The 11131-nt window shown below is 41.0% G+C and overlaps 2 pseudogenes; both read left to right on the top strand.

Moving 5' to 3' along the window:
• Window positions 1-580: 580 nt before the first annotated feature.
• LOC140522572 (protein RCC2 pseudogene) lies at window positions 581-9231 on the top strand (annotated as a pseudogene).
• Window positions 9232-10085: 854 nt separating this feature from the next.
• Window positions 10086-10709, top strand: LOC140523436 (ferritin heavy chain-like; annotated as a pseudogene).
• Window positions 10710-11131: the final 422 nt, after the last annotated feature.

Raw genomic sequence — 11131 nt, 5'->3', positions numbered from 1 at the left:
TGTGGAAATGCAATCAGAATAACACACGGTCAAGCAGAGATGTTGTATGTTCAAGTGGCTAGATCTTGTGTTATCCTGATTGTATTTCCAACAATACTAGAATAGGTAATCCAGAGATCAAAGGAGCTCTGGGATTCACACCAAGAATCACCTGCTAAGGAAAACTGAGTATAATATTTCAGAGGGGGAAAATGTATATTCAAAGAAATAGAGGTCTTTCAAGCCTTCTTGATGAAAAGACATTTTAAGGTTAGAATCCCTAAATGCGCTGAATAGAAAATTTGACTTCCATATACAAGAATGAAGAGAATCATGAAAAGGTAAATAGGGAAGAGAAATCACAGGGGACTTACTAAAGTTGAAATGTTTACATGCCTACATGGAAAGATATTTTGTAACCCTTGAGAGTTTTCTTAGTATTAGGATAATTGGAGGGAATATTACATATGTATATATAAATACATATGTATTTATGTGTGTATATCTGTGTGACATGTGTGTATATGTGTATACATACATATGTGTATATATGTACATATGTACATCCATATAGCCATCAGATCAATACCCATCTGAGAGCATGGGACTGGCACCCACCATAAGACCAATGGAGACCCTGTGCAACAATATATCGAACAGACCCCATATCAAGCAGAAAACAGGCCCAATGAGAAGACATCCGTTATTCCAGAACATCGTAATTGTGAGCTGCCACTCCACAGCCCCACACTTTCCCTGGCAGATTGCACTTCAGGTCGGATCCTTATATATCCCTCCTCTTCCCAATCATGCTGTGTATATATATGAGAAAATATGCCTTGGTTTTTGGGGTGGGGGTCTATTAGGACTTTTCTTACCATGTGATTTAATTTCTTTCCCTTGAAATAGCTGTGTCCTCAGGGAAGGCACACGACCTGTACATTACAGACCTTCACCAGCAAATATGCAGGGGTCTCTTTCCCTTTACTTCTCCCTCTCGAGCCCTTCCTCCCAGGCCTGTCTCTCTGCCCCCTTATCCCCACCGCACCCTCTTTGAGTCTTCTCTGAGTCCCCTTGAAGCTGGTCTTCCCTTTTTCTCCTCAGAGTCCCGAATGCATGGTGGTGCCGCTGCTGGCTCTCTCGTGTGTGGCCGCCTTGCTTTTCAGACAGGTGACCCTCTGTAGTAATGAGACAGAATGGAATCTGGAGTGACCTGGGCTAGATCCCCACCAGTGGAGGCTCTACAGGCACTGGCTGGTGAATAGAGTCACATGAGGGACTTAAACTCACCTCTGTCTTTAGATAGCACATTCACATGTACTATCCTGCCTGGGGGGCTCATCAGGGAGTCAGTGTGCTAAGAAAATAACCCTTCAGTTATGTAATAAAGATGATCTCCCCAGAGATGTTCTGCCTGGGACCTGGAGATCAGGACTCAAACCAGTTATCATTTACTTGGTGCAAAATTCACTTTTATCTTTCTTGCTAGTGACCTGCAAGGACTAGGATTTGATTTTGCCAAAAGTTGACAAATGTGTGGATTTAGAAGTGGGATATCAGCTGTGTGACTGATAAAGTTTTGTAAATGATGTTGCAAAAAATAAAAAAAGAAAGAAAAAGCCTATTCTGTAATTGTCGCTTCCTCTCAGAAAAGCTCTGATAGAAAGAAACAACAGTGTCCCATAAAACCAGAGCATACTCTCTCATAGAGACACAGCATGAATGGGAAGAGGAGATATGGGAAGGGATCGCACCTAAACGGCAAACTTGTGGAAAACAACAAATCATTGTTGAGGTCTTCAGCCCATGATGGATTTGCGTTAAGAAATACTGGACTGACAGAACCACACATGATAACAGACCTATAGGAAGCCATCCAAGACCAAGATGTTGGAAATATGTGCAGCTTGAGAGTTTATAATATTGCCCAGGATCACAGGCACATCCCCACAAAGCCCTGGAAAAACATATTGTCTATTGAGGATATAGCAGAATTCTTTGTGAACAGAATCAAAGCAGGGATGGAGAATGGACCAAGAGAGCCCTGAAAACAAGAGAACCCCTCATCAGGTGCAGAGAAATGGTCAGAGCAAGGTGAGGACTCAGAAGAGAAAGTCTTAGATGAACGTAAACTAAGTTTTGTTGCCCATTACCCAGGGAAAATGGGATAAAAGTAACCAAAGGCCGAAAAAAGACAGAGCTGCCCAATTCTTACTACCTTACCTTTTTCTCTTCTTGAGAAACCTTTGAAGAAGGACAGAATGAAAATGGCTAAGTGGAAAACTTAGAGAAATTAGAAAATATATACTATATATTCATCAAGGCTTAGAAATTTATTTCATTGGCAAATTAAAGAGATCAAAGAGATCCTTGATGAATTCAAATCATGTAGCCTAAGAAAATTGCATCCCTCGGAACTGATAGAATTGGTAGGTGAGATTGCTGAACCACTGACGGTGATAGTTGTAAGAAAAGGCCTTGAGAAGAAAACGTAATGTCCTTATTTGTTTTTAAAAAGGAAAAAAAAGAACTGGAAAAGATCTTGATTGGTTTTGAATATTGTGATAAATCTTACAGAATTAATTTCAATATGTTCAGGCTTACCCTTATGTTTGAGAAATAAAGTTCGGAGGTACTACATAATTAGCAGTTTGCCTGGAAAAAGATCTGAGGGTTTTACTGAACTTGTAAAGAGACGTACAGCTTCTGTGATAAGGATGTGATGGTCCCCTGTTCAAGGACCAAATATAGTTTAGCGTTCCTTTCTGAACCCCACATTTTCAGATGGACATGGATGGGCAGGACAGTATCCAACATGGGCAATTTCCATAACAAATAGCTTGGAGCATATGCCTCCTTGAGACCGGTTGAACAATTGGCTGAATTGTTTACCCTGGCAAGAGAATACCAAGAAATAACAGAATAACTCTCTTTAAGTACTTGAAAGGCCTAAAATATAGAAGAGAAATTTGATTTATTGTTTGACTCCCAAGAGCAGACCTGCGAGCAGTGTACACATTAAGCCTAAATTTGAATTTGTTCTGAAGAAAAATTCTCCATCACTTAGAGCTATCCAAAAGTGGAGTGGCTGTCATTGTGACTAATGCACGTTCTTATTGGAGGCCTTGAAGCAGAGGTTGACAGTTAAGTTGCAGTGATCATCCTTTTTCAAGTATGTAGTTTGAATTAAGTAGTCACTTTGTTTCCTTTCAACTCTGAAATTCTCTGATTCTCCCTTGACAATAAGTGCTCATGATAATGCACCTGTCAACAAGATGTTTTGAGTAGTTCATTAAGGGAAGTGTTGGTGAGGTTCAGGGTCAACCTTCTTTACCCAAGGAACCTTTGAGTCTGTTAGGATATGTCGTTGAAGTAAAACCACATTGGCAGAGAACTGAGGTGGAGAAACATGGGAGGTTTTGGTAAATGCTCAGGTGACTAGTTTTTGATCTTGTATAATTCCTGAAAATGGAGCATCTCAAAATTGTGTTATTGGAATCATTTCAAGAGTGAGATGGACAGTGTGAGGGTTGTTTGTTTTTTGTTTTTTTTTTTTTTTTTGAGAATACTCAGTAATATCTGCTTAGTTCATCGTGCTTTAGTGCATGATGGAGAAGGTGCTTCTGACTGTGTTAGATGTAAAAAGGCTGCTTCAGGAATTGGTAGTCAAGGATGAGTGACTGCATAGTAGATAAATCTGTTGCTCCAAATAGTTGCCATTTTGTTATCAGTGAATGTCATCACAAGGTAGTGGTGAAAAGCACTGGTTTACTTAAAATAGAAAAATAATTCAGTTGACATTCTGGTAGTCTTCCGAACTTACTAGCAGCAAATGCGAGTTAGATGCCTCTTTGGGTAAGTCAGAGGGGACTGCAAAGAAATGACAAAACAAACCATACACAAATTGGACACATTTCAAGCAAACTTTAGTGGGTTGAAAAGTGAGGATTAACCCTTGGTCTCCCACAGATAGGAACGGGGTTCTCAAAGTGTTTTCAGTTCAGGGAATGTGGCTCTAGGTCTGAGGGGGTGTCTGGCATTAGACCCGCTACTGATCCCTAGTGGTATAAGTGCTAATGACACACAGGAAAATCCCTGAAGCTTGCAACAGTCTAATGGTGGGCCTTGGTTCTTTTTCTCTATGTAGAAATAATGGCAACACTGATGATGATAACAATAACTCACATTTATGTAGCAATAAACTATGTGCCAGACACAATGCTAAGCACTTCAGGAGCAATTTACAGTTGCTTCATTTGATTCTCACAACTGTGGGAAGTAGCTGCTATTATCACCCCCATTTTAAAGTTAAGATAATAAAGGAAAAATTATTTGTCCAGCATCACCAGATCAGACAAAGACAAAATAAAAGGCTTTGGAAAAATATTAATGTTAGGTAGGAATGGTGGAATTTAATTTTATAATTAATGGTCAATTCATGAATAATATTCATGTTACAATTTCGCATTCCTTCAGTAAGTTCCAGGGGAAGCAGTATCACGGATTGATCTCTGGAGCAAGAAAGTCTACGTTCATATTCTGCCAGTAAAACACACTAGTCATGTAACTACACCTATGAATCCTCTGGGCAATATTCTATGATCATAAATTGGAAGACAATTGCTGATCCACTGAATGGTAGAAGTTTTCTCTCTGAGAGTTCCCTAATTAACTGCCATGAAGGAAATCCAGACTCAAACACAATACAGCCTCATAACTTTGAGAACTCAAATACTAAACACTCAAATAATGAGTAACATATCTTTATTTTTCTGTATTCATATGCATATAACTTATTCTAATATGAGATTTTTCTGACTAAAATAATAGAAATAATAAGGCATTTATACCTATGTATGCGTACAAACACACACACACACACACACACACACACACACACACACACACACACACGAAATTCATTGATTCCGTACTTGACAATAAATTTATCTACCTCTAATTGGGGCTGCTAGATGGTGCAGGGGATAGAGTACCAGTGCAGGCATCAGGAGGACCTGAGCTGAAATCTCACTTCAGACACTTGATACTCAATAGCTGTGTTACCTTGGGCAAGTTACTTAACCGTAATTGCCTCATCCTGGGTCATCTCCAGTCATCCTGATGAATATCTGGTCACTGGATTCAGATGGGTCTAGAAGAGAAGTGAGGCTGGTGACATACACAGGGCTCTCTCACTCAAAACAAAGTCAAGTGCAAGTCATGCCATTATTTCTCTGATGGCATGGTCTTCTTTGGCAATGAAGGAGGAATACACATCTACCTCTAATTACTTCTACTAAATATGTTTGTGTTTCTGTGTATGAGAAATCACCAATTTTATTTCCCCACCCTTTGGATTAAGCACCACTATGTGCTAGACACTGTGTTAATCTCTTTGCTAATATTTCCTTTGATCCTCACAACTGTAGGAGATTGGTAGTTTTATTTTCATTTTACTGTGTCTTGCCCAGGACACAGAAGTAAAGGACCCGAGGACAGGTTTGTACTTAGACAGTCTTGACTCCAGACCAGCTGCCACCTAGTTGCCCTCATTTCATAGAATGGTAGTTTGAACAGAAAAGAAGGAAAGCTATCTTTTACAAAGCAAAGTATAGAAGCACAGTGATTTTGGTTGTTGATTTCCCTTCCTTTGGAAGGAAATGGGTGTGAAGAAGTATTTCACTCTTTTATTCATAAATAAATATGGGAAATGAAAAAAAGGCATTAATGAGGAAATCTCTTTAAGTAAGATGCATACACATGAGCACAAAGATTGCTTTATACAACTTTGGATGATAAAATTATATGTTTTAATAAATATCCCTTCTTATTTCTTACTGAAAAGAGAACTCAGATTTTTAAATGAAAGCACACTCCCCCCCCCCATATGATTTTAGGACTTTTCTTAGGAAATACAGGAGATCATTGCTGATTATCTCTCCTGCTAGAAGGCCCCCACACACACACCGACAGAGTGAGCTGAGTTTAGCCATTGAAAATTTATGTGAATGAGAGAAAAGAAATAGGACATAACATAATCTTTTCACTACTGCTTTTAAAAAGGCTAGGTGAACCTACAGGGTGAGAGGAAGGGAACATTTTGATCAAATACCTAATTGAAGAATAACACATTATCTACGGAAACGTTTGTCATTACTTCAGCATCTCTGGTCTTATCCTTGAATTGAGGTTGAAAATTGAATTCCATGCAGAGAAAATATGCATGAACACATATATGCAGCAGACGTGCATATTTGTGTATGTCTATATGTTTATGTGTGGATATAGGTAGATACAGATATAGATACAGATTAGATACAGATATGAACATAAATATAGATATAGATTTCAGATACCCATTACATATGCATAGGGATAGGAATATAAGGTCATGGATGTAGATACACATACAGATATGTGTACCATATATACCAATATAGACATAGATACAGATGAGCTATCGATATGGACATAAATATAGGTATAGATTAATATAAGTATAGGTACAGATACAGATTGGATATATATGTAGAAATAGGACCATATACAGATTAGACACAGATATCGATATAGATATGAATACAGATACACTGATATAGATGGGAAGATACATACAGATACAGTTCAAATATAGATCTGGACATGAATGTATATAGATAGATAGATAGGTAGGTAGGTAGATAGATGGAGATAGATATAGCTGCAGACACAGATTGGATGGACATAGAAATGAAAACATATTAGAGAGGGATATAGATATGGACATGAGTATAAATGTACATGCAGATAGGTATAGGTATAGACACAGAATAGGTAGATATGGAAATAGAAACATAAGCAGATTAAACAGGGATGTAGACACACATATAGATAGGTATATGAATATAGATACACTGATATAATATAGAGATACATATAGATACAGATACAGGTTAGATATAGATATGTATATGCATATATATATAAGTATATATATACATACATCTATACATACATATATACATATATATGTATGTATAGATGAAAAATTATCTTGGAATTGAAAGAGCTGGATAATAGGGTAAATTCAGGAAAACACATTAACACCAAACCCTTTCAATGCCCATGTCCCAAGGGAAAACATCAAACCTTCTCTCAGTCTTTACGTACTGAAGGTTATGAGTCTAGCCCTGTCCCAGGCCTCAGCTTCAGGGGAACATGGAAGGTTAATAACTTGCTCCTCTGCTGACCACTAAAAGTGGCTCACCTTGCTGTCTAGCTCACTTTTCTTGATCACCTCAGATACACGGAGGGATTGGGGCTTCTGTCACCAATACTCCCAACTAGGATGGCGGGGTGTTCTTGGACAGAAGGAAAGTGGTACAAGCACTTCTCAAGCCAGGTGCATCAGGAATTGGGGACCTCTGGGAAGTGAGTCAGTCGTGCTGCCTCGGTGTTATTCTCCTGGCCTCACCAAGAGAGGAGGAGGATTCTCATAGGCCATAAAGTCCTAAAATCCAAGAGGCCTCTGCTGGGATGCCAAAGGCCATGCCATTGTTTTCCCCTGCTTTAACCTCCTCCTTCAAGAATCCCCAGCATCCTTGTAAAACTCCTTCTTGGTCATCTTGGAGATGAATTACACCGAGGAGAGGATCGTGTGTGTGGCGCTGGAGGTGAGAGGGCAGATGACCTAGCCTCTTTATCTCTCCCCATTATCACCCCCAATCTGAAGATTTCAAGTACAGAGGGCATCTTTTGATTTTGGGAGGAACCAACTGGCACCTCATTGGTCTGAAGTGACTAAACAGAATGCTGTTTACAGCAATTTGGGGCAGAAATTGTGGGGGCACCATAGAAATTGCTATCTGTCCAGGGTCTAGGTGTGCATGGTGGTCTATGACCCTTGTGCTGCTCACGGTCTCTTCCTAACCACAGAAGAAAAGCTGTGGAGCAGGGGTTGCAATGAGCAGGTGCAGCTGGGACACGGTGATACCAAGAAAGCGGAAGCCCCTAAACTCATGGAAGTCCGTAGCAAGGAAGTGATGGTGTCCGCTGGCTGTGGGAGGAACCACACTCTGACTTTGACAGAAACTGGCTGTGTGTTTACTATTGGAGAGAACAAGATGGGGCAACTTGGCCTTGGACGACAGCAATGCCATTCTGAGCCCTGCACAGTTAATGAACAACAGCCAGCCAAAGAGGAAAATGACTTGTGGCGATGAATTCAGCATGATAATGGACTGCAAAGGAAAACTCTACTCCTTTGGGTGCCCTGAATATGGTCAGCTGGGACACATTTCTGACAGGAAATTCATTGCCCGGCCTCAGAGGATAGTATGTGACTGTGAGTTGGTCCCCTGCTAGTTGCCATCTGCATTGAAAAGACAAAAGATGGACAGATTTTGCCAGTCCCCAATGTCGTTGTCTGAGATGTTGCCTGTGGCACTAATCACACTCTGGTTCTAGACTCTTAGAAACGTGTTATCTCTTGGGCGATTGGAGGGAATGGCTTGCTGGGCCATACAGAGCACAAGGATGTCCCTGTGTGGTGAAGCTGTTCAATTTCCTGGGCCGGGAAGCCAGGCAAATCTTCACTGGCTACCCCTGCTACTTCAAAGTCAGTGAAGTTGGTGGCTTGTTTTTCTGGGGTGCTGCCAACACTTCTCTGGAGTTCACCATGTATCTCAAAGCTGCTCAGGACCTCTGTCGCTGGAGAATTACCAACTTAGCTTGTGGGAAGAGTAGTATTATCCTGGCTGCAGATGAGAGTATCATCAGCTGGGGCCTGTCTCCAACCATTGGTGAATTGGGCTACTGCTATCACAAGCCCAAGTCTTCCACAGCTGCCCAAGAAGTGGAAACGCTTGATGGCATTTACACAGAGTACATTGCTATATGCTACTCACACCTTTTGGTGAATGGGAGGGAACAGAGGGAGACTAAAAATTAAAGTCAAAACAACCTCCCTGAATATAATTCCTGCATCCTCTCTTGATGCTGGGGGCAGCAAGGCTGCCACCAGGCTCTCCACGCCCCTCCAGGCAGTCAGCATTGTCAGTGTGCCCTGGAACACTAAGAAGGCTGATGAGACGAGATTCCTCAGTGAAAAAGTCGCAGATGCTCCTATTTGTTAGTCTTGCCAGGTTCACTTTTATAAGCAAATTCAACATCAGCTACCTTTTTACTGTAGAATCTCCGAAGTCTTTCTCTCCCCCTTTCTCTACTTTCTCCCTTCCCCTACCCCAAATGTTCAGTTAAAATATTTGCTTTCAGTTGAGGACTTTAGGATTCCCAAAATAGGCACACAAAAAAACAAAAAACAAAAAGTAAACCCCTGTTCTTCCAAGACCATCTTTGTTAAAATTCCCACTTCCAAGAAAGTCTTGTAAAAAAAGACTCCCTCTTCCAAGTGCGTTCTCTTGCTCCAAATGGAAAGAGATTCTGCAGAGGTTCTTTGCAACTAAATATACCTATTCATGCAATTTTTCCTTTCATATTGACTCCAACAATGACGTTGTGCAGGGCTAGCTATTGTGCTAACAGCCTAACAAGTGAAATTTGATTTATTTTCCTAAGTAGGAAGCTTTTCCTACGACAGACATTTAATCATAGAAAGAACAAAATAAGGCTTTTCCAAAGCGTTGAAAACAACACTGACTTATGACAAAATATATGGCTACCAGTATCCTGTGACTTTTAAGAGATACTGAAAGATCATTGCACTCAAAATCCATGCTCCTGTCTGCCAGCTAAACGATTTCAATCTATTATTTTTCAAGAGTCACAGAATCAATATTGGAAGGAAAACCCAAAGTTTCTCCCAATGAATTCATACAACTCATCAACAAAGAGAGTTTTCAAGAACTTCCCCAAATGGTCAGAAGCACAATGAAGAGGAATCTCTGTGGTTTCCTACTTCATCAGTATTTGAACTGAACCTGCCCCTTGATTCCAGGCCACAGCCGCCCTTAGCCACCTGTCCACCTTTCACCTCCAATAACCCCCACTTCATCTGTCCTCTCGTTCCCGCACCAGTCTCCTGCTCAGCTACCTAGTCCCCCGGCCTCATTTCCCTCCACCGCCAAACCAGCCTCAGCCCCAGTGGCTGCACAGCCTTCACCGCCCCCATGACCACATCATCCTCCTCTCATGTGTGGCAGACCCACCACCAGGACTCAGACGCCACCATCAACTGCCAGATCAAGCTGGAGCTCTATGCCTCCTGTGTCTACCTGTCCATGTCTTACTACTTTGACCCATATTATGCAGCGTTGAAGAATTTTGCCATTTACTTCCTCCACCAGTCCCACTAGGAGAAGGAGCACGCTGAGAAGCTGATAAAACTTCGGAACCAGCACAGTGGCTGCATCTTCCTGCAGGACATCAAGTAACCCGACCAAGAAGACTGGGAGAGTGGACTGAATGCAATGGAGTGTGCTGTGTACTTGGAAAAAAAGTCAGTCAGTCGTTACTGGAATTGCACAAGATGACAAATGACAAGAATGTCCCCCATGTATATGTTTTCCTCAAAACCCACTACCTGGACCAAAAGGTAAAGTCCATCAAACAACTGAGTGATCACTTAACCAACGTGCACAAAATGCCCTCCCCCCACAGCCCCTCTCCCCATTCCGTCAGGACGGAATATCTTTTTGACAAGCACACCCTTGGAGACAGTGACAATGAGAGCTAAGTCACATCTGGCTCCCCAACACCTGGAAACTGTGGGCATGACTCCTCCTGTATTTCAGGGCACGCATATTTTGGTTATCTGACCATAATCTGTATCAAAAAACTACCACAATATACATCCCAATAAAGTGACCTGGTACTTATGAGAAAAAAAAAAAACAATACCCCAATCAATAGTAATCTCAAAGGTTTGAAGATCACCACTATGGTGAAGATCACCCATGAAGACCTGAGGAATCCCATGGCATTTTCGACAGCCCTCCTTATTAGAAAGTGTTTTCTTTGTGTAGAGCTGAAAACTACAATTTATTACCTAAGGTAAGTGGATTTTGTTTCTGGAAGACACTGTTCATATGCAAGCATTCCTGGGGATGGGGTGAATACATTAACACTTGGAGCTTAGTTGAATTTCTCTGGTTTCTGATTGTCCCTTAGGGGAGTAGGTAGGACTGTGAAAGCGACATAGACCTGTTAAATTTTT

This window comes from Notamacropus eugenii, chromosome 2 (assembly GCF_028372415.1).
Source record: "Notamacropus eugenii isolate mMacEug1 chromosome 2, mMacEug1.pri_v2, whole genome shotgun sequence".
Lineage (NCBI taxonomy): Eukaryota > Metazoa > Chordata > Mammalia > Diprotodontia > Macropodidae > Notamacropus > Notamacropus eugenii.
Note: the sequence above shows the minus strand (reverse complement) of the source record. Positions and strands in the feature narration are given on the sequence as shown.